The sequence below is a fragment of the Mercenaria mercenaria genome, chromosome 8 (assembly GCF_021730395.1).
Source record: "Mercenaria mercenaria strain notata chromosome 8, MADL_Memer_1, whole genome shotgun sequence".
NCBI lineage: Eukaryota > Metazoa > Mollusca > Bivalvia > Venerida > Veneridae > Mercenaria > Mercenaria mercenaria.
In genome coordinates this window covers 76421885-76436545 of record NC_069368.1, presented here as the reverse complement: position 1 = coordinate 76436545, position 14661 = coordinate 76421885, and the positions used below count along the sequence as shown (strand labels likewise).

Sequence of the window (14661 nt, the reverse complement as noted above, 5' to 3'; positions counted from 1 at the left end):
CTGAGACATTTTCTCTTTATGTCTGTTATTCTTAACAGGTTTGAGTCTGCATTTTAGCCCCCTACTTACAAGATGATCATTTGCGTCTGAATAAATACTGATATTTTTATTGTAAAAACACCAGAGATATTTCAATGTAATATTTCAGTAATTCATTGGAACACCTGTAATAGATCTATATTTGTGAATTTCAGAAAGTTCATGCTCAAAATTAGATGTATTCAAATTTACCAACAATACCCTTACATGCGTAGGTTTGTTGAAAAATATATTAATTTCAGGTTGCAAAACTTGCGAGGTATTGATGCCTGCTGGAAATTGAACATGTTCCATTGTATGATGGCAGTTCCACAAAAAGCTGATGGCTAACCACTGTTGTCTCTTCTTAATGTATGTATCAGAGAAGCCATGCCAGGATCAGTATTATGCAGAGATCACCATGAACTTCTAACCAGACATAATATTCCAGTGAAGAAAGACAACTTTCTTAAACATGTTGGCTGTACAGGTGAATTATACATTGATTTCTTGCTTCATATTGCAGTTTTTCCGCATGGGTTTTTAATACAGCTGGGGATCATACACTTTATGAAAAATGTGTCATGAATATTTAAATTGAGAACTTTTTTACTTTTTCAAACAACAGGTAGAGCTATTGCACTTGCCAAAGGTTGTCGTCACTGTTGTTTACTGTCAAATATCACTGTTACTATCAACTCCTTTGATTTGAAACTTAAAATTTTTATTTACTATCAAAGTCTAAACCTGAAAAATGATCCCCATTACTCCCAATTTGAATTTTGACAGAGTTATGCCTCTTTTTAAATATGAATTTCTTTTGTTAAAGTTTTTGGTAAAGTCGAATACTAGTAGTATCTCTATTACTATCAAAGCCTTTGACCTGAAACTTAAAAATTACTTCTGAAAACCATAATAAATTATTATCTTTTAAGCGAAATGTTTTCAGACAGCGCATAATATTTCTTGCAGCAAAGTCATTTGGTGTATTACATATCATTTTGATTATTTCAGATGTAAAATTTAGTTGTTCTCATTCAATACAATTTGTAAACATACTGTAAACTAGAAATTGTGCACAGTTGTCTGGATATCTTAAAAACTTTGAGTTTTTCACCCTTGAATTGTTTTGAAAATTTTAAACCCCAGCATGAACCTAGCAGCCAATTAATAAAATCTGATTTTGCTGGGGATCATACACTTTATGAAAAATGTGTCATGAATATTTAAATTGAGAACTTTTTTTACTTTTTCAAACAACAGGTAGAGCTATTGCACTTGCCAAAGGTTGTCGTCACTGTTTGTTACTGTCAAATATCACTGTTACTATCAACTCCTTTGATTTGAAACTTAAAATTGTTATTTACTATCAAAGTCTAAACCTGAAAAATGATCCCCATTACTCCCAATTTGAATTTTGACAGAGTTATGCCTCTTTTTAAATATGAATGTCTTTTGTTAAAGTTTTTGGTAAAGTCAAATACTAGTAGTATCTCTATTACTATCAAAGCCTTTGACCTGAAACTTAAACAAAAATTACTTCTGAAAACCATAATAAATTATTATCTTTTAAGCGAAATGTTTTCAGACAGCGCATAATATTTCTTGCAGCAAAGTCATGTGTTGTATTACATATCATTGTGATTATTTCAGAAGTAAAATTTAGTTGTTCTCATTCAATACAATTTGTAAACATACTGTAAACTAGAAATTGTGCACAGGCAACAGTTGTCTGGATATCTTAAAAACTTAGAGTTTTTCACCCTTGAATTGTTTCGGAAATTTTAAACCCCAGCATGAACCTAGCAGCCAAGTAATAAAACCTGATTTTTTAAAGTATTAAGGATGAAGCTTTTATCACATTCACCAGGAATACCTGTTCACTGAATATAATTGTTTTGAAAATTTAGGTATTCCTACATGTAGAGCTGTAATGTATTTTTTTCTTGTTTAAACAGCTACAGATACCAACAAGGCAGTTGAGGAAAAGGTATTGCACTTTGCAAATGATCTTTTATCAAAAGATCCCACAGCTAATGTAGGCTTAGCGGTTGTAGAGTATCAAGGTAAGTAGGCATAGTATAAATAGTAAAAAGCTAATAATAAGACTTTTAACATCGGTAATTATATAGGCTATGTACAGGTCTGGCTACTACTGTTTCTTAACAGACATAATGTTTACTTTTCTGTTGGGCGAGTCAATGAATTCAAAGGTCAAGGTAACCCTTTGAGATCAAAGTCCAATAGGGTTTCTTCATGTGTGGTCTACAACTGCCATCCATCACAGTGTTTTAATTAATTTTTTGCACAACATATATCATGCACAAACACTCAGAAGCCTTGCTCAAAGATGATATCACGAAGAAGTCAATAGGAAAATTTACAATTTACCCAGATATCACATATATATGACTTCCATTCAAATGAAGCTGTATGGGGTGGAGTGCGGTTTGGGAAGGTAATGCACTTCTCAGAAAATTTTCATTAGCTTGACAATCCGAAGAATAAGTAGAGCTATCCTACTCGCCACAACGTCTGCAATACTTGGTTAAACTTTTCGTATCATTCCACATTTTGTCATAATATAATTATTGAGATAAAGCTTTAAAACTTTCAAACTTGGTGTACCATCACCATGTCAAGTTTATGCAAAAGTACATTTTTAGCTCCACTATTGGAACTTTTTACTGGCAAAGCTCTAATTCAGAGTCAAGCACTGAGAAAAGTCGAGCGAGCTGTCTTACGGACAGCTCTTGTTTTGCATAGTGTTGTACAAAATGATGTCATACATACCCCTTCCCCATTTATTTGTTCATATTTTTCATTTAAAAACCCCTTTTTTCGAAGTTTGCAAAGAGCAAAAACAGGACTAGTGAACTTGTTTTTGCAGCTATGGTTTGTTAAAAGGCAATACAACAGATAGGCAAACAAAATAGTTAATTTTCAGTTTTATTATAATTGTAATATTAAGTGAGTTTGAACACCAATCTGTACTGCTTAATGATCTTAGATTGATTTTTGTCTCAAAATATTATACTTATGTTATTCAAAGCTAACAAGCGCCTTGTACTAATTTGCCAAAGTACACATGAAATTGCTAAATGCAAATCTCTGTGATTTAGGAGATAGTAACAAACTTCTCTAAGGAAATATGTTGAAAAAAAAGGTCTTTAATTTTCATATACATTAATTATATGATTGATACCTAAAAGATATATTAGCCCAAAGGCACAAAGCCAGCCAAAACCAGATATTTGTTTGTATTTTAAACACCAAATTCTACATTATTCTGACTTTTAAGAGAAACTCATTTCTGTCATTAGACTCATTAATAAAAGTTTCACAAGATAATTGTTTCACTGGAGGAAAGTTTGTATTTTAAATGATTTTTTTTTTTTTGTAAACAAAGAAAAAATCAAAAGAATGAAGGGTGCTTGTGATGTTGGAGTGCTAAGCATCTGTTCTGTTTGACAGTGAGACGTCTGCAGCTATGGCCAGTTCTTGATGACACAAAGTCTGTCGATTATTTTTCAATGACAACAAATGACAAAGTTCTTAATTTACAGTTCTAGAGTTAATGAAATTTTACACAAAGATTTTTAATCCGTTCATCACTATCTGTTTAGTCTGTGTGTCTGAGAACATTTCTTAACAAGAGCTGTTTGTATGACAGCTAAAGCTCTACTATTCGAATTGTTGCCCCAGAAGCAGAAATATTATCATTGATGTTAAAATATCTATAGAGTTTCATTCTATTCACCCTGGCGTCAGTGTCGGCATCACACCATGGTTAAGTTTTTGCGTGCAAGTACATACAGCTATTATTAAAAGGCATATAGATTTGAAACTTATTTTCATTTTCTAGATCAATTACCAACCTCACTGGGTGAAGTTCCACTCTGACATGTATTTTGGGCAAATTATGCACCCATTTTGGACTTAGAAAATCCTGGTTAAAGTTTTACATGCAAGTTACTATCTCCAAAACTAATGCAGATATTGAATTGAAACTTCACATGTGCGTTCGTGGTTATAAAACTAGTTGATAGCATCAAGGCCCATAACTCTGATTTGCATTTTGGTCAAATTACGTCCCCCTTTTGAACTTAAAACTCTTTTGATAGTTAACATTTTGGGTAATATTTTCCTGCTTCTGGGACAATATTTCGAATAGTCGAGCTTGGCTGAATTACGGACAGCTCTCGTTTTTTTTCAGCTCATCAGTTCTGTTATTTTTAAGTATGATAATAATTAACAGTAAATGCTATTGACGTTTGTGTTGCAGAAAGGTATTTAGTTTGTAACTGTAATTTCCTATCAATTGAAATCCTCTCAAAACTGGTAAAATGATTGCTTATATTTTGACAAAGCTCACTGTCTTTGCCATTTGCCAGCTGCTAAAAGGGCAAATATTTAAGACTCAGTTTAAGTAAATTTCACTGGTACTACCAGTTATTAAGTTAATACTCTAAGAAATACGTCAGAGAAATTTGGATAGCTTTGACTTATTAAGTTGTTGGTAAAATTAGATAAACCGGGTACACTGGAGGTTATTAATATAACCCGGCCCGGCCCAGACCGGCCCAAACACTACACTGGACATGTTATTGTACAAAATTGTTCCAGTTCACGTAATCTAGTGGGGAAGAGAATAGGGGTGAACTTAAACTGCGTAGCTATAGCTACTGCTGTTGTAGGGAAGTGGTAGAGTGCCTGTCTTAGGTGTGAGAGGTCCTGGGTTCGAGTCCCGGTTAGAGTTCAAATATTTGCATTCTGATTCCGCATGTTTTTGCTGTTATAAGACGTTTCCAGAGGTTCTATATTTTTAAGAACAGTATCATGGATCATTATTGAACAATTCAGATCACAGCTGAATGTTAAATGCACCCAAATAGAAAATATTCAATATATTATGTCTCTTTGATGTTTCTGCTTTCCATGTTCAAGAAGAGTTACATTCTCTTGATCACAATTTTATTTTATATGAAAATCTTAAATGCTCATAACTATACGCATTTGGTTAAAATATTGTCAGTATATCTATTTTTGTGAAATATATGTACATTCCTTCATTTCAAAGCTTTTTAACGTCATATCTATGCTTTGAAAAAATTTGGTACTATCTCTACCAACTGTAACTGAATGTAGTAAAATAAAACACACCCCACTACACAACATAGTATCTTTAATCATGCAGATGCTCTCCGATCACACTGGTCATGAGTGTCAGTTTTGATATTTACTCTTTTTATTATCTATTAAAAGCATATACAAAGCTTTTTTGAGCTAGGTTGTGCAATTATGCATTAGGGAAGTGCACATAGCTACTTTTTGCACACACAAAAATGATAAAAGAATAACTGAAATAGGTAACTTAAAACAGTTACACCCCTGACTGGTATAAATTCATGTATTTTCAACTGTTGGAAAATTATACACTATAAAATGAACACAAATTAAAAAAGGAGTTATTAGTTTTTTGGCTCTCCTGAAAAATTATGAAAATGTCAGTTATCTAGTTTTTGCGCACACATGACGAAAAGCTGTTAAAAAACTAAGCACTTTAGAATTACTGCTGTTCTGAATTTTTCTCATGATAATTTACAAATACATCATTTGAAACATTTAGGTATCAGTAAACATATTCATAATTTAGCATTTTAATGTGACTGAAAAGCTTTTCATGTTACAATCTGGTTTTCTTTTTCGTCGACAGCAAAAATTTCCTTTTACCCTTTACATATATAGTTTAGTCAATTAAAGTATCCACAACAATTTTGTTACTTGTTACAGGTGTTCCTTGACAAAGCCAGAGATGTACTGTCTAACAACTTCGCTCCAGCATTGCTAGCATGGACCTCAATGCTAATGATGTTTAGGTACTCTTGGACAATGAAACATATCCGTCACTTCAATCTACCAATGTTGTTTGGGGTTCCCAGTGTTGGGAAAACGCTAGTGGCTACATGTGGCGCTTGGCTAACTGGATGCCAGGAGACACAAATGTCTTCAAGGTAACTGGGCTAATATTTTGCAGAAGTTTATATTTCATCAATGTATTGTCAGCTGCATTTGTGCTATATGAACAACCACAGCTGCAAACCCAGGATTATATATATATGATGATATTAATCATATAAAATATAATGATATTTATCACATTGTTGACGTCGCTGAGTGTAATAAAACCATTACTTAAAATAAATGAGTATCATTTAGGTAAAGTCATTTTTTTAAAGGTAAGATAATTAGATATGTAACATACCTTAAAATACATGTACTGTTGAAAAACAGCCTTAAATACAAAACAAACAGACACTCATGAAGGTACATAGGGTGTTCACTCAGTGTAATATATGTTGCACTAATACAAACAAATTTATATATATTATTACGTTTTATTAGTACTTGCATCAGGTAATATGCAGATAACATGTCCTAATGAACTTTTGTCTGTAAAGAGAAATTATTTTATCCTGCCAAGATGGTTACAACTTTTTTTAACAATAGTCATTTTTAATCCTTTTGAAATTTTCCTTCAGTAATCACACAGTCTCCGTAACACAAATATCAAAACATTCTTTTGATAAATGCGTGTGTATAAAGTTATACAAGTCAAGCTTATATTTTGTCAAAAGATGTGACAGTCCCATTTTAACACAAATTGTTTTGATTGGATGTAGTCGGGCTTCTAAGAACTACATACATGTAAATGAATACTTTCGAACTTAACACACATAGACATCATAAAATAACCATTCGTAACAAGGTATCATATCTCTGACTTTTTCTGTTGTCAACTTTTGCAAAGCTTTTATGTGTATTAGACAATTGTGTGAAAGTTGTTAGCAGACTGCAGCCCATGATTTACTATAACATTATTTACTAACTTCAAATACATAGAAAATAATTGATTTGCTCCAGATGCACATTACCCTTCTTCATACAGAGGCTTATATCAGCATCCATGCCTTCATCTGGGACGACCCTACCAATCAAGAAGAAGTCGGACAACTGGCTGTTGATCTTGGCAATGGTGCAGTGAGAGGGAAACTGACTGAAATGAAGTGCAAAACTGCACATATTATGACTTAAACATGGTATACTCTGATACTATGAAGGCATAACCTCCTGACTTGTATATTGTATTAATTGTTTATATGTAAAAGTCACACATATTGAAATAATGTTTTAGGCCTTAATTGAATAAGTAGTAAAAACTGACTGATGCTCAGAATATTTCTTTCATCTTAGTTTTAAGAACACATTTTTATAAACTATTAACAATTATTATGTTGGTAAGTAAATGCTCATATGTCTGCCTGACTGCGCCAAAAAACTTAATTACTGTACTGTTTGATTTAAGTACATTAAAAGATTTAATACAGGACTGGTGCTTTTTGGACATAAAAAAGCGTTTGTAATATTTTCACTTGTTAGACATATTCATGATCACAATTGTTGTTATTTGGTACAATATATTAAGTATGTCTTATACAGGTATAGCAGCAGGCTCTGCATCTTGAAGATGAACCCAAAAGTTAGCCCTAAACAACCAGGGGTAGCCGGTGAATTAGAGGCCCTAGCAGTGTCTGCGTCAGCTGCGTTGCCCATTTTATTACAGACTGTGTACACAATGACACTAGGGGAGATACACGCAACCACACGAACATTAATGGACACCGTGCCATGTGACCTCCGTGTGGTGGAAGGTCTGTCAGTGCCACTGACAGCCGCGAAGAAGGTACTTTAATATAGTAATTTAATAGGAATAATGTTGGTTGTAATACAAAGAAATGTTTAAGAATTTCATGTGACAGTTATTAAAATATGATCCAAGCGGTTTTCCAATTGTATCACTATTATCTGATAAAATAATTGTTAGTCACAATAAATACGTAAAAGCATCAAACATTGATGTGGTTTAATCAAAATAAATATAGTAATTATGACTGTTGTGTAACAATGGAAATTGTTAATCTCAGCTGTCACTTGTTCCTGGATCGCTTCTGAATGTTTATGGTGCATGTGGTGCACTTGTAAGATAGTCTAGTTCAGATGTAATGTTTGTGATCATATACCTTTTTTAAGGTCTTAGACCCTTAATAGAGTACCTCCTTTTAGAGATTTCAATTTCTAACATAAACCGACTTGGACTGAAAAGTTCAGGGGGGCGTTGGTTCAAACCTGACTGTGACCAAATTTTTTTCCCCTTATTTTACTTTTTGTAGTAAGTTTTTAATTGTTACAATATTTATAATTCATTTATTGTACAGAAGTAGAAAATTTTCATTTGATAAGCGATTTCTTGCTGTTTAAATTGAATTTTGGAAGGGGAAGAGTGAAATCTTTAAAAATACTGAGTAACATGCAGTAAAACTTCTCTATTTTGCCTTCAGTCTTAAGATTACCTATTGTGGAAGAAATGTAGGTCGGTTTCACTTCTGTCCCAATGTTATTTTTGAATGCTAATGATGTTTAGGTACTTATTTTGGAATGAAGTGAGCAAAATTCAAAACAGACCTTGCTTTTTTACGTTGGAGTTAGAATTCTGTCTCATTAATCTGTTTACTTGAGGCAACCCCCAAAAAACGATATTGACAGTTTTATTTTGAGTTTTTCCAATAGTTTGGTGTTTCTTTTATTGAAATAATGGAAAAAGGAATTTGCAAACGTTTTGGATAGGGTCATCACTTTGAAATTTGTCTCTACTTGAGCTTGAGGAAATATCACGAATTATACAAATTGACAAAAAACAGCACAGTAAAAGTTGTTTAAAAATTTGCAACACAGTGCAAAAAACAGTTATCTTTAAGAATATACTAAGCAAATGCCAATATTTAAACCTAACCTTTTGGGGTCCAATACCTTAAAACCAATACTTTCATTTATAAACATTTTGATAATTATAGGTTCACAGATTTTATGTTCAGTGGTACATTTTAAATTTCAGATACTTGAGAGAGCAGGAAGATCTGAATTACTTCGGATGTACAAGTGTACCTGGAGCAAGTTCTGTTCCCGTACATCAGTGATACCATGCCTGGTAGTGACAGTGTGCCCAACTTTATTATAGAGAAGATGTTAAACTATGAGGACCAGGTAAGCAAGACATGAATATGGGGAACTAAGCTGGACTACAAACAAAATGGAATAGGGGGTTGAGAGAGTGGGGGAAAGACGTGAAAGTTAATTTCACTTGCAACCTGTTTAATATGTGTACTGTGTATAAATTCTTTCAATCTTGAATGAAAAAAAATATGTAAAATAACATACAATTATTGCCTTTTGGTGAGGTCGATATGTGGATTTATCGACCTGTTAAAAGCGATATCGCCCGAGGGCGCAGCCTGAGGTTGATATCGCTTTAATCAGGTCTATAAATTCTCATATTGACCATGTAAAAGGCAATGTCCAATTGTTTTATTATTAAATCAAGACTATTAATAAGTATAAACATTACATACAAATTTGGTCATTTTTCGTGGTAAATTGTGTATTACGTCGTATTGTTTTGACGTCAAACCAAGTTGACGTCACAGCTGACGGTCAATATGTGTTTTTGGCTGTGCCTTCGAGTCAACTTTTTATCATTGATCATGTGACTACATCTAGACCAATGGATAGGATTATAAATTTAGATTTAGTAATAATGGATGATGTTAGAAGTAACCCCCTTAGAAGTAACATAATGAAAGAGCTTTCTTGTGAGCTAAAACTGCTACTCTTAAAATTATGATTTATATCTGTCAATGGATTTCCGTGTTTATGTACAATGACATAACATGTACATACATTACTTTTCAGATCTTCCAGAACACTGACTTGAAAGGCGATGAGATCAGGGTCATCAGGTAATTCCTCGTGGAAGTCTGTGGAGTGTGCCAGGCTGAGAAAAGAAAGATTTGAACAACCTTCTAAAGTCGTCAGAGTGAAGGGATCTTTAGTTAGAGCCACTGTACTTGATATCAGTAGCTTGAGAGAGGACCTCAAAAACACAATTACAACTTATATGTTAAACATGTTAAAAGAAAATTTAAAATGATTTAATTAGTGTATTTAAGATAGATAAGCACAGTGACCTATCAATCGGATTAAGTAAACATTTCTGCTGAGGATATACACCTGTAATTTCAGAGAAAAATGTTGAGAATCCAGGAACACTGAATATCATTTGCATTTGTTGATATACATATATAATAACAAATGCATATGAAAAAGGCTTGCAAATTGATACCTTATAGATTTGAATGCCTGTTGTTTCTGTCTATGTACATGTATTCAGACCCCAGAGTTACAAATTCAGAGAAGGGTATTTAGACGGCGTATGCCAACTTCACGATCTAACCTTAGACAGACACGCAGCAGAAGCAGGAGAAATTAGTGTGCGTTTTATGTTACAACAAAAATTAAGACAAATATAAGATATGATTCGATGAAATGATTGACAATAGTAATCTGGCCAGCGGAATAACAGTGTGAGAAAAACCAAAATGACTAGGAAAATTTTGACTTAAAAGTTTACTTGCTGTTGTTGTAGAACTTATAAATTTATCATAATACAGAACAGAGTGAAAAAATAACATATCTGCATTTGTATCTGACATGGACTCATGGGTAATTCTTATCAGTACTGTGCCGTTTCCTTGTTTCTTCATTTTTTAGCTCCACTACTTGGAGAATAGGGGTGCCCAGCAGTGATGTTGAAGTGAGCTGTCTGGGTTAATGTTTTTTGGCAACCTTTGTTTTGCTAAGTTACAATTGCTTATATCTTACAGAGTTTTCATGTTAACATTGTTCAGCATGTGAAAAAATGTGCAGGGGCTGGACCCCATTACCTCTTAGGTCAAGGTAACCAAGGTGTTATATTTTGGTTTTTTTTAAGATTACCTTTGTTTTTCTGTTTTATCTTTTTTACTATTGCCTAAATCTTACTGTAACTTCACATAAAAATTGTAAAGCATACAAAGAAAGTATGTGCTTGTCAAGATTACTAAGGTGTTATACTTTGGTCATTTTTAACGTTTTTGGCAATGTTTATCTGTCTTATCTTTGTTACTATTGCTTATATCTTTCTGTCATTTCACATAAACATTGTCCAGCATACACAGTATGTGCAGTAGCTATGCCATTATACCCGAGGTAAAGGTCACCAAGTTGTTTGGAATTATTTTCATTTTGAATTTTTTTCAAAAGCTATGTTTCTAGACAAAGTTGGTACTTTAAAAGATTATGACTTGAAATTGGAAATATTTCTTTAAAATCATCATTTGCATTATTCCCCTTTCATATTTTTTTTTTTGGTAATCTTTGCCTTCTGAAAATAACTTGAGTATGGTATCAGATAATGACTTGAGACTTAAAATATGCTTCTATCATTATCTTCTGCAATTGCAATTACTCTGAATTTGTAAGTTTGACCAAATTATGTCCCTTTCATACTTAATTGTTTTGACAAGCTTCGTTTTTTTTCTGGACATAACTTTGGTACTATACAAGATAATGACTTCAAAATACATCTTTGTTATCATCAACAGACTTTGTGTTTTGCACCTAACTTTGGTATAGGTCTCTTATTGAGACAGACTCATTTATTGTCGAATTAACAAATAGTGGAGTGTACTGTATTACGCACAGCTTTTGTTCAAATTAGTTAATTATAAAAAATTCTTATCAATTTATATTTAACCCGCCCACTTATCTCAGTAGGTAGAGCGTCGGTCTACGGATCGCGGGGTCGTGAGTTCGATCCCTGGGCGGGCCGTATGTTCTCCGTGACTATTTGATAAACGACATTGTGTCTGCAATAATTAGTCCTCCACCTCTGATAATTCATGTGGGGCAGTTGGCAGTTACTTGCGGAGAACAGGTTAGTACTGGTACAGAATCCAGGAACACTGGTTAGGTTAATTGCCCGCCGTTACATGACTGAAATACTGTTGAACAACGGCGTTAAACCCAGCAAAAAAAAAAAAAAAAAAAAAACATTTTATATTTGTTACTGTAATTTTAAGTATTTCTATATTTTTTGTTTCATATAAGTTAATTGAACAATTTGACATATTTATTGCTGTTTAAGATTGTTAGAGTACTTTTTTGAAAAGAGCCCATTTTTTTTTTTAAATTGGCAAAATAACAGTCTCTCACTAGGTTCACCAAAGTTAAGGTTCTGTAAATAAAAATGTATAAAAATGTCCACTGTTGTTTCGAAGAACCCTGAATTTGAACCACACACGGTCTTCTATGCACACAAGCTTCCCCATTTGTTTTTACCTGCAATAGATTTATCTTGTTTCCGGATATGTAATATTTGTTTAAGTTTTATCTTTGCTGTAATTTTTTGATGTTCATATGCTAATATAATAGAATAAAAAAAAGGACAGCATTCATTTTATCTCATTTCTGTCTTAATTTGGAGAATACAGTACACAAGACAAAATGGAAAAAATGGTAGTAGGCACAGTTTTGCAGTAACATGGCAACTGTTCCTTTTTACAGCTAGTACCTAGATACTTCGGTTCACACATCAGCTATTGGAAGTCTCTCGCCATTCATTTGTGCTAAGGGTTGTATACAATGCTATGACATGGATATTACTTATGTTACTTGTGTTTGAGGAAAGGCGTCGAATTGTAGTCAAAATTTTACGCATGTCTCTCTCTTCCCCCCACCCCCCTTGCACCATTTTTAGCTCACCTGTCACGTAGTGACAAGATGAGCTTTTGTGACTACTTGATGTCTGTCGTGAGTCAACAATTTGTTAAAAAAATCTTCATCAGAACCATTGGGCAAATTTACACCAAACTTCACAGGAATGATGCTTGGGTGGCCCCTTTTCAAAAGTGCCCAAAGAATTTAATTCCGCGCAAGTTTTGAAAATCCCTTGTCAGAAACTGTTAGCCAGATTTAAAAAATATTTTGTAGAAATGATCTCTTGGTGACCCTATTGTAAATTTCAAAACCACTAGGCAGATTTACACTTAATTTCACAGAAATGCTCCTTGGGTGCTCCCTATCAATTTGCCCAAGGAATTGAAATCCATGCAGAACTCTGTTTGCTATGGCAACCAAAAGGAAAAACTTTAAAAATATCCTAGTCCAAAACCACAGTAGCTAGGGCTTTGATATTTGGTAGGTTAGTTCAAACTATCCCCCTAGGGTCAAATAAGGCACCACCCTGGGGGTCATATGGTTTACATATACTTATATATGAAAAACTTTGAAAATCTTCTTGTCCAAAACCTTAGAGACTAGGGATTTGATATTTGGTATGTATCGTCATCAAATAGTCCTCCACCAAGTTTATTCAAAGTATCCCCCTAGGGTCAAATATGGCCCCGCCACAGGGGTCACATGGTTATTGTAGACTTAGGGAAAACTTTGAAAATCTTTTGTCCAAAACCACAGGGCCTAGGGCTTTGATATTTGATATGTAGCATCAGCTACTGGTCCTTTACCGAGTTTGTTCAATTTTTCCCCCTAGGAGCAAATGTTGCCCCGCCCAGACCGGTTTAAATAGACTTATATAGGGAAAAAAGCTCATATGTTTTGTATGTAGCATTGCCTAATGGTCCTCTACCAAGATTGTTCAGATTATTACCCTGTGGTGAAAAGAGGTCCTTCCCTGGGGGTCCATAGTTTAAGATTATATTTATATAAGAAAAACTTTAAAAAATCTTCTTTTATGAAACTGGAATGCATAGGCTTTTGATATTTGGTATGTTGCATTGCCCTGTGGTCCTCCAAGTTTTACATAGACTTATATAAGGAAACATCTAGGCTGAAGGCCTTTGATATTTATGTCTCCCACCACACAGTGGCGTGGGAGACATATTGATTTACTACAGTCTGTGTGTGTGTGCGTGTGTCTGTCCGTCTGCCTGTCACAAAGCTTGTCCGCACTCTAAGTAGAACATTTCTCATCTGATATTCACCAAACTTAAACAAAATGTGTTTGACCATAAGACCTTTGCCAAGTTCGATAAATAGCAAAATCGGTCCAGGTATATTTGAGTTACGGCCCTTGAATTACCAAAATCGGCCTTTTTACACTTGTCCGCACTCAAGTCAAACATTTCTCATCTGATCTTCACTAAACTTGAACAAAATGTGTTTGACCATGAGACCTCAGCTAAGTTCAATCACTAGCCAAATCGGCTCATGCATTTTGGAGTTACGGCCCTTGAATTACCGAAACATCGAACTTTTTTCTCTTTAAGTCGAACATTTCTCATCCGATCTTCACCAAATTTAAACAAATTGTGTTTGACCACAAGACCTCGGACAAATGCGATAATGAGCCAAATCGGTCCAGGCATTTTAGAGTTCTGGCAATTGAATTGTAGTGAGTGAACAGTTTATAAAGACTGACTTGCTATTTAGATGATTAGGCAGTTGTGGGAGACATTCGCTTTTCTCAAAAGCAGCTCTAGTTGGTATGTATCATTGCATAGTTGATTTCTAACAAGACTACTTGAATTATGCCCCTAGGGTGAGAAGAGGCCCTGCTATCTTGTTTTCTTTAAGATACAGCCTTGTAATTTGGGCGACATGTACAGTTTTGCACACTGATGTTAAAGCTGACTTTCAGTGACTATGAATGTGACCTACTGACCTACGTTTTAATATTTTAACATCAGTTTG

General features: G+C 34.0%; 1 long non-coding RNA gene across 2 annotated transcripts; it reads left to right on the top strand.

Moving 5' to 3' along the window:
- Positions 1-290: 290 nt before the first annotated feature.
- Positions 291-12385, top strand: LOC128559191 (uncharacterized). Of its 2 annotated transcripts, XR_008372272.1 has the most exons (6): positions 291-508; positions 1977-2084; positions 5812-6032; positions 6943-7762; positions 8972-9120; positions 9826-12385. It is a non-coding gene; the product is annotated as an uncharacterized LOC128559191 (long non-coding RNA). The 2 variants fall into 2 exon arrangements; XR_008372271.1 differs by having other exon boundaries at positions 5812-7762.
- Positions 12386-14661: the final 2276 nt, after the last annotated feature.